Genomic DNA, 6,236 nt, shown 5'->3' on the forward strand with positions numbered 1-6,236 from the left:
ACCTCTGACCTCGGCTTGCTAAGTGTCCCGTCACCGACCCGGTGCCCCTGGGGGACCCGGGGCCGCAGCGGGGTTTCCTCAGGCTGAACTGAAGCGGACTTCGCCTTTAAACGGTAAGAACGGGCCGCACGAGGGCGGGGCTGTGCTTTGTGCGCACAGCTGGGGGTCTCGCGGCTGGGTCTTCTCTTTGTAAAGGTAAAATCCTTGCAAAGAAACGCAAGAATTTATTATTATTATTACTATTTTTTTGACAAGAGAGAGAAAGAGAGATCACAAGTAGGCAGAGAGAGGGGGAAGCAGGCTCCCCACTGAGCAGAGAGCCCGATGCGGGGCTCCATCCCAGGACCCTGAGATCATGACCTGAGCTGAAGGCAGAGGCTTAACCCACTGAGCCACCCAGGCGCCCCAAGAACTGCAGGAACTTATATAGGCAGTAAAAGTACCTCATGTTCCTGCTCATGGGCGGGAGGATTCCCCTGTTCTGTCTGAGCAGCGGCTTTGCCTGGCAGCTCCCCTGGAAGGCGGCTGCCTGGTCCTTCACCTGGGGGAGGCTGTGCTGGGCAGGGCCCTGGCCCAGGTTCCCATGCGTCCTGCGGGCCCCTGGCCCCCCTCTTGCAGCTGTCTGTAGCCTGGCCTCTGGTGGGGATCTAGGTCGCTACATGCGCCCCCAGCCAGCACGAACTGAAAATCCGCGAGTGCTGAAGGGTGCCTTCCCAGCACCTGGTTTTGGGGAACATACGGCTGCAGGGGACGGTCGCTCTGCTCACGTTGAGGGCGGCACCTACAGACCCTCCCCACACCTGGCCCTTCTGTAGATACCCAGCCCTGGGATGAACAGGAGCTTCTTGGGGAGCAGAGCAGAGGGAAGGAGGTTGTGGACTGCAGGACACGTGGGGAGAGCTGGAGGGAGGCCTGCGAGTAACCCGGTGTTCCCTCCCCAGATGGTCCTGCTCTCCCGGGCGGCACACGCCTGCAGCCCAGGCCCAGCCACAGACCCAGGATCTTTACGGGGGCCAGCCCCCACTGTTGGCTCACCTCATGGCCCCTAGGGCTTTGTCCCCAGCCCCGGCTGCTTGTTTGGAGTCTTTTCTACTGGGCACTGAGTCTCTGTGGGGGGGCCATCCCATACTGTAGGGCACTGAGCATCATTCCTCGTCTTCGTGATCACGGCAACCCAAAGCATCTGCCGACATGGCCAGTGTCCCCTGTGGGTAGTTACCTTGTGGAGAACCACTGGGTCAGTACCTGCACGTCGTGCCCCAAACATGGTGCCGCACGTTGTGGACACAGCAGTGAACAACCAGTGGGGTCTTTGTCCTGCACAGATCACAGCACAAAATATCCCCAAATGGGCATGGTGGCCTCCTGTGCACACTTGTGGGCACCCTCTTAGGGTGTGGTCTGTCCCTAGTGCAGTGGGGGGTCAAGGCCGGCGTGGACGTGGGTGCCCTTGGACCTGTGGCACCTAGCTCAGGCGACGCTTAGGCCGGCATGGACGCAGGTGCCCTTGGACCTGTGGCACCTAGCTCAGGCGATGCTTAGGCCGGCGTGGACGCGGGTGCCCTTGGACCTGTGGCACCTAGCTCAGGCGATGCTTAGGCCGGCATCTGCAGGGCCATGGCGGTGGGTGAGGTGCTCTGTCCTCACCTGTCTCCCTCAACCCAGGAGGGAGACACTCCCAGACCCTCGGCGGGGGCCCCGGTGCTGCATCTGTCTGTCTGTGCTTCAGACTGGGGGCTCCTCCCAGGTCCAGCAGCACTGCCTTCCCCGGCACACTGGCCCTGGCGCCTGGTGGTCAGGAGGAGGTGAGGTCCGTGTGTCGGAAGTAGTGCCGCCGGCCACTTGGACCGACAGGCTGGCCCCCTGTGGGGTGGCCGGCTGGGAGAGAGGGAGATGCCTGCCCCGGCCCCGGGATGCTGAGCCCCGGCCCCAGGGAAGCAGGTTTGAGCCCTGGAAGCTTCCCAACCCATGCCCCCCAGGGTTCTGGTGCTGCTGCGTGGTGGCCTGCCTGTGGCTGTCCTCCATGTAACTGTCCTCTCCTTTCCCAGCATCTTTCGGGAAGGGATGCAGAGGAATATGGCTCTCAACAGAAGCCGTCCCTAGCTGTTCGGTGAGAAGCAGTTGAGCTGTCCTTTTGTTTCTTGGTTAGACTGTCACAGCGTATGTGAATGTGCCGCGTGTGCACGCCTTCCGTGTGTGTGCGTATGGTTGTGAACGAGCCCCACAGTCGGGACACGGCCTCCATCCCCTTCAGAGCCCCCGGTGCTTGCCCTTCACAGCCGGCACCCCGGCCCGCAGCTTTGCCTTTCTCAGGGAGTTGGGTTTCCAGAAGAGAGCGTGGCGGCGAGGGGCGCTTGTCAGCCTTTCTCCATTATCCTCTCACTCCAAGGAGCCTTTCTAGACGTTTTTCCCCCTAATACTCCCCAGGACATTTTCACACCACGGGTAGGTCGTGTGAATGCGTGGGTCTATATATGTGCACGTGTGCGCGCACACCCACACGGGCTCAGACGGCCGTGTCCTGCAGGCAGAAGGAAGGCTGGGGCTCTAACTGGGAGCCCCCAGGAGCGCTGACCGCCACACTGAGAAGGGACTTCTGGTGAGAAGGTGGAGGTGGGAGTGCCCCAAGGCGGCCGTGAGGGCTCGGGTTAGAACTGGCATGGTCTGGACTGTGACCAGAGTCTGGATGAGGAGTCGTGGACAGTGGGATGTGGGGCTTGGGGAATGGGACTGGAGAACTGGGGTGCAGACAGGATTCTACTCTTGTCTGTGTGCTGCTCGGCCAGATGCCGTCTCAGGGTTCCCACCTGCTAGTGGCTTGTCTCTGGGGCTCGGCTCACCAGAGCCCCTGTGACTACTTGGTGGACAGCAGGAACCCAGATGCTGGCTCAGGTCTCCTGCCATCCCCGACTGAGGGTCCAGGCAGCAGAGGAGGGGAGCCCTGAGCCCTGCAGTGGATGGGCTGGTCAGCCCTTCTGCAGACTCCTTCAGAGGGTGGCTGCTGAGCACCCCTGTGGACCATGTCGGGCTCCCTCCAGGACTCAGGCTGAGGATGGCTGTGGAGCCCGGGTGAACGGCCCTCCTCACCACGGAGCTTTACTCCCCCTGCTTCTAACCTTCCCCAGTTCTGCTGGGAGGCAGGCTCCCACAGGGTGCCAAGGACGCGGCGAGACATAGTGTGCAGCTACGGCACAGAGCCCCTCCCCTAGAAGATGCTTCAGGACTTCATGGGAAGCATCACGATGCGAGTGCTCGGTGCTGGGTGAGACAGGGACAGCTGCCTGCAAATGACCACACCTCCCTGAGCCCGGCTCTCGGGCGCAGCCTTCGGCCCTTTCCTGGGACTCTGCTGACAGCAAGGGCGGTGGTGGTGCCGTGTCCCCTGGCAGAGCGCAGGACATGGTGAAGGAGAAGGGAGCCCGTGTTCCACAGCACATTGAGGACAGAGTTCTAGAATGTCACGGTTGCAGAGGCGGGGGGAACAAGCGGGGACGGCAGCGCCTGCATCCCACCAGAAAAGGTGAGGGTTAGGGCAGCCACCTTGCACGGCGGGCACCGGTCACATACATAGGGCCCCAGTCAGAGTGAAAAAGGGAGTCCTGGATCCTGGGGCTGTTAGTACAGCACCCAAGTCGGTGGCCCCTGGCGTGACTGTGACTCAGACTGGACGGATAGGGGATATTTCAAAGAGGCCCCAAAGGGCTCCCAGTGAGGGACATGCGCGTGCGTCAGGAATGTAACTCTGAGCCCCATGCGGGGTGTAGAGACTACTTAGAAAGTGTCAAAAAAAATTTTAAATCCCATTTTTACCAAACCTACAGGATTGAGCATTGGAGAGCTCCCTGTGCCTGTCATGGGTCCATCAGGCAAGGTCGCTGCGTGGTCACAAACCCCACAGCTGCCCCACCCGCAGCACAGAAGCTCAGATCCTTGTTCCAGGGACATGAGTCCCCCGCACGCCCGGCCTGCTTCGGGCTCCCAGTCGCCGCCGTTGGGCAGGCACGCGCAGACAGCCATGGCGTGAGTGCTGTGGGGCTAGGGGCATGCCCTGTGCTGGCTGTGCCCGCCTCAGCGGCCACCACTGGTCCGTCCCCTCGAGCCAGGTCAGATGGTCCCCTCCCGTCTGCTGGTCCTCCGGTGTCAGGCCTCTGCGGGCCCCTTGCTAGCCCAGGTTGCTTCTGTGCAGGTCATACTCGGTGGCCTCTGGGAGCCGCGGCAGGGGGCAGGCCCAGAGCAAGCCCCACGCATCATGCTTTCCGCTAGGGACCTTCGGTTGGTTCACGCACTGCACAAGTGCACCACGGCTCTGGGACTCCACAATCTCGGCTCCTCCTCCTACCTGACGGCTTTGGAAACGACAGCCCGATGGACGCCTCTGGCGGCCACAGGCTCCTCTGGTCCCATGTGCCTCCTCCGAGGTGGCAGTGAGCCAGCCTGTGCCGGGAGGGAAAGGAAAACACAGGGAGAACGCAGGATCCGCCCGCTCCAGTGATGCCAGCTGACTCGTACCGGCGTGGACGGTTTGCCCGGCGATCTGACCCCCGCTTCCTGGGGCTTGGCTGCTGCTCCTCAGTCTTCTATCGCGGGCCCCAGGCTTGAAGTCGGTGGCTCGCCCAGCGCACAGGGAGGGAGCGGCGGCCGGGGCGGGGTCCGGCCCTGGTCACTCTGGCTATTCCGGACCTTCCAGGCAGGTGTGCCGGGCGGGAGGCACCGGGTTTCCGCCCGACGGCATTCACCGGGCGTCCTGTGCCTGCTCGGCGGTCTGGCATCTCCGCACTGCCCCGCGCCCTCCGTGCACGCGTCGTCCTTCCGCGTGGAGACGCCGCTGACCTTCCTTCCACTCTTCTCAGCCCGAGCGGCCGTTCGGGTCGTTCCGGCTCAGCGCGGCCGACGCGGCGGAGACTGCTGGCCGTGCCTTCCGCTGCGCCGAGGGCGCCTTCTCTGGGATGTGCCTGGCCGGGAGCCACGGGCCGCGGGCACGGGCTTCGGAACACCGCTCCGGGTCAGCCCGCACCGGGACTCCCGCTCCCGGTCAGCCCGCACCGGGACTCCCGCTCCGGGCTCAGCTGCACCGGGACTCCCGCTCCGGGTCAGCCCGCACCGGGACTCCCGCTCCGGGCTCAGCTGCACCGGGACTCCCGCTCCGGGCTCAGCTGCACCGGGACTCCCGCTCCGGGTCAGCCCGCACCGGGACTCCCGCTCCGGGTCAGCCCGCACCGGGACTCCCGCTCCGGGCTCAGCTGCACCGGGACTCCCGCTCCAGGTCAGCCGCACCGGGACTCCCGCTCCGGGTCAGCCCGCACCGGGACTCCCGCTCCGGGCTCAGCTGCACCGGGACTCCCGCTCCAGGTCAGCCGCACCGGGACTCCCGCTCCGGGTCAGCCCGCACCGGGACTCCCGCTCCGGGCTCAGCTGCACCGGGACTCCCGCTCTAGGCTCAGCTGCACCGGGACTCCCGCCCAGGGCTCAGCCCGCACCGGGACTCCCGCTCCGGCGGCCGCACCGGGACTCCCGCTCCGGCGGCCGCACCGGGACTCCTGCTCCGGGTTCAGCTACACCGGGACTCCTGCTCCGGGTCAGCTGCACCGGGACTCCTGCTCCGGGTCAGCAGCACCGGGACTCCCGCTCCGGCGGCCGCACCGGGACGGGCCGCGGCAGCACAGCGCACACCGACACCCTTGCCCGCGCGCCCGCCCGCGCACCCGACGCGCCCCGGGACGCCACCGCCGCGGCTCCCCGACAGGCGCGGCCCCCGGGCTCCCCAGGCTCGCCCCGCCCGAGCCCCAGGGGCTGAGGCACGACGCGGGTCCCGGCGCGGGGCTCGCGGCCGGATCCGAACTCGAGGAACGCAACGGGCGGCTGCAGAGCTCCTCGCGGGCAACAACCCGCTCCCCCGGAAGGCGGTGGGGGCGGTCCCCGCGCGGGGGAGCGCCGTACGCTCCGCCCCGAGCCCTCCCCGTGACCCATCGACCCCGAGGCCCGCGCCGCCATAGGCCAATCAGCCGCCAGATCAGGGCACATGCCTAGAAGGCAGCGCTCGATTGGCTGATCTCGGGGGAACCAGGCGGGGCTCCGGGGCCGTTGGGCCGGAAGGGTGGGGCCTGAGGCGGCCAGCGGGCGGAAGGGGCGGGGCCCTGGATGGGCGGTCCCTGTGAGCGTGCGTGCCTGCGTGCTCGTGCAGGCTCGTGCGTGCTCGTGCGCGCGCGCACGCCGCTGGCGGGGAGGAGCTGCGCGTG

At 65.9% G+C, this 6,236-nt stretch overlaps 1 protein-coding gene and 1 long non-coding RNA gene across 3 annotated transcripts in view; one reads left to right on the forward strand and one right to left on the reverse strand.

The window, feature by feature from the left end:
• Positions 1-228: 228 nt before the first annotated feature.
• Positions 229-6,236, forward strand: part of LOC309853522 (uncharacterized protein C16orf95 homolog) — a 17,755-nt gene continuing 11,747 nt past the window's right edge. The window contains exon 1 of the transcript XR_014305783.1: positions 229-3,520. The gene's annotated coding sequence lies outside the window, so the exon portion shown is untranslated. The remainder of the gene's footprint in view (positions 3,521-6,236) is intronic.
• LOC309853528 lies at positions 3,772-5,425 on the reverse strand. Of its 2 annotated transcripts, none has more exons than XR_014305785.1 (3): positions 5,339-5,425; positions 5,166-5,308; positions 3,772-5,106 (listed from the first exon to the last, which is right to left on the reverse strand). It is a non-coding gene; the product is annotated as an uncharacterized lncRNA (long non-coding RNA). The 2 variants fall into 2 exon arrangements; XR_014305786.1 differs by having other exon boundaries at positions 5,137-5,308.

Source organism: Mustela nivalis, assembly GCF_964662115.1.
Source record: "Mustela nivalis genome assembly, chromosome: 18".
NCBI classification, from domain to species: domain Eukaryota; kingdom Metazoa; phylum Chordata; class Mammalia; order Carnivora; family Mustelidae; genus Mustela; species Mustela nivalis.